A 3,061-nucleotide genomic window follows, 5' to 3' on the forward strand; every position below is an offset into this window, starting at 1 on the left:
GTTTTTTTTCACTTCCAAAAACGGTATACTACCGTAAAATTTATGTAATTTATGTAATACATGTAATGTCCAATACAGTTTTTCACCGTATATAGTAGGGGAATTTACCGTTAACCATTTAACAGGTTTTTACTGTAGCATTTTTACAGTCTTTTACCGTTAAATTCACGGTCATTTTTTACAGTGTAAGTTAGATTGAGAAGTACAAATCTGTGGAGCAATTTATTTTTAACAATTGAACCTTTAAGACTTTAAGGTTACTAGTCAATGGTATGTGCTTCTCCTGAAGCCACCTTTACTTCAACATCATTAACAAAATGTATTTAATTGACAAATTCCACAAGAAGTACTACAATACCCATAATCCTTGAAAGATCTAAGGATTCTTTGTAGCAGCCTGTGCGTGTGTTGCTTCAACCAACCATACATATGTGTCGTTTTATTTTCTTTTTTTATATTCCATTCTTTCATTCATAATCATTTATAATTTAATCATTCAGTTTAATCGTTTAATAATTTAATCATTCAGTTTATAATTTTAATCATTCAATTTATTCAATTCAGTCATTTAATTTAATCGTTCAATTTACACTGAAAGATACACTGAGCACTGAAAGATACGCAACTAAGATTATACAATGAACTCTTTTTGTGAATTATTGTTTGTGTCACTGTTGCCTTTTCTTTGTATTGCCTTTTAATGCATGTGCTGTAAGGTGTACATTATTTACATTGTTTGTGGGACTTTAAATAAACTGGGATCAAAGGAGTAAATGATGTGTGTGTGTGTGTGTGTGAGAGAGAGAGAGAATAGTAAAAGAGACCTAAACACACTTTCAAACTGAAAAGATGATTGGAAAAGCTTTAAGACGTAATGTTCTTAACACAGGACCCACACAGTTAATGTAGGCCTAATATGTGGTAAAAAAAAAAAAGCTCCTGATCATATTTATTCATCTGTGTGTGTTTTTTTTATCTTAAAAATGGCAATTTTATGTCTAGAATTAAATGTTGAAGTGACTATTGGGGTCAAAATTGGTACAGAAAGCCTTAGTGGCATATTGTTGCTGTTATTATTTAATTTAGTTAATGTAGCCATTTCATTCATTAATTGGTACTGGAAAACTGTAGAATAATTCAATCTGAATTCATAGTTTATTTGTTTATGACACCACTTAATTGAATATAAGCCTGTATATGAATTCTAGATGAGTTCAGCTGGTTCAGTTTTTAGTTATAAGATGTTTTATCAGGCGTCATTTGTATTTCCAATGCATCTATAGCGTTTCTGTGTACAGTTAAAACAGTGCAAAGAAATGAAACAAAATAAGGAAACTGTAATTAATCAAGGAATATGAAATGAATGGCAATAAAGCAGGGATCTCCAACACTGTTCGTGTAGATCTACACACACCTGCTTCTAATTATCAAGTAACACCTTGATTAGCTGTTAAAGGTGTGTTTGATTTAGATTGAAGCTTCAGGACAGTAGACCAAAAAAATAAATAAAATCACCATGCTGTTGGAGAAAAAGAGGTACCATGTGAAACAGCCGTCTCTACCACCTTAAAAGAAGTACATTGTGCATATATAACCAAATTTTAACCGAGCCTATTTATTTGGACAATCTAATCCTTGTGTTTTGAAATGGCTACCCAATGCAACTGACACTGACTTCACTGCATCTGTATCAGAAAACACATCTGAAGAAGTTTTGTCACAGATTAAATATTTAAAATGTTAAATCTTACATCATTTAATCAGTATGTTTTACATGGTAGCAGAACAAATGCAACTGAAGTCATAAAAACACATTTCAAACTCACCAACCAGACACCACACACTGAACAAAACTAATTTCTGAATCATTTTCTTCATCAGTTCACTTAAATCCCATGATAGTATAATGTCTGAAACACATCTGAACTGATGCTTTGTGTGTTTGTGGTCTTTCTTTAACACGTCTGAACCTCTGTCACAGTTTATTCTCACACGACCATTTCCTTTAACACAGGAAGTCATGAAAATGAGCAATCGCTTTATATTTTCAAATTAATTCTGGTCTGAAAGCTAATAGCAGAATAGTGAGCGTTAAAGTCATGAATTTTAATTTAGATATTTGTATATAGTGTTGTGAAGATGATCAGCTGTCAATCTGTGTAGTGTATTAATGATGCAGGAGAATAACGTGTTTGACTTTTGACTCTTAATTGACTGTTGGATTCATTTTATTTAACTGTAAATATACTACAATTGCGCCCCTGTCAGCAACAGGACACTTTCATATTAATGCTTTGTATGGCAAATGCTTTGCCATAATTTGGGTTTCGTATAGCTCAGTTGGTAGGGCATTGTGTTATATGACAACGTGCAATCATGTGATCATGCGTTCAATCCCAAGGAACGCACGTTCTCATAAAATGTATATGGGTAGTTGATGTATCAATGTGTTCTATGGTGTGACGAAAAAAAAAAAAAAAAAAACCTCTAAAATTGAACAAAGAGAAAGTGACTCACTCAGCCTGCCAGCTGCTCTCAACAGCCCATTTTGATTCGCACTCTGAACTAAAAGCCATGCTACTATTTGTAACTCTAAGAATGAAGATACTTTTTTCTCATGTTATTTGTATGTTAAGTTTTTTTTCTACATTTTTCTATGTCACACCATAGGACACAGTCCAATTTTTATTTGTTGACTACCCATATGCACAGTATATCTCGATTTTGCATGATTTCTGTGAGGGTAGGTTTAGGGGCGGGGTTAGGTGTGGTCATTCATACGAATTCGTATGAATTAGCCACCTATAGCAAATTGCTGTGAGATTGGGTTGGACCCAAGCGGCAGCCTTCCGGTCTCTCTCGTGAAACCAACACGGAAGTGACTAAAACTGCAATTCATCGACTGGCCGCTAAAGGCTGGCTCCAAAAGGGAGTCAGTCCCATAGACTCCCCATGTTCCCAAATTTAAAAATATGTTTATAGCCTGGTACAAAAAGTGCTTTTGGTCTATATAGCTAATTTTGACCTTTTTGACCTTCGTGAGGGGGGTGATTTTTTTTTT

The 3,061-nt window shown here is 33.9% G+C and overlaps 1 protein-coding gene across 1 annotated transcript in view; it reads left to right on the forward strand.

Annotated features, from left to right (window-relative positions):
* LOC107710491 (uncharacterized) overlaps nucleotides 1-3,061 on the forward strand; it is an 18,182-nt gene that overhangs the window by 10,933 nt on the left and 4,188 nt on the right. The window lies entirely within an intron of this gene.

Source organism: Sinocyclocheilus rhinocerous, unplaced genomic scaffold (assembly GCF_001515625.1).
Source record: "Sinocyclocheilus rhinocerous isolate Xijiao unplaced genomic scaffold, SAMN03320098_v1.1 scaffold5255, whole genome shotgun sequence".
Classification (NCBI taxonomy): Eukaryota; Metazoa; Chordata; class Actinopteri; order Cypriniformes; family Cyprinidae; genus Sinocyclocheilus; species Sinocyclocheilus rhinocerous.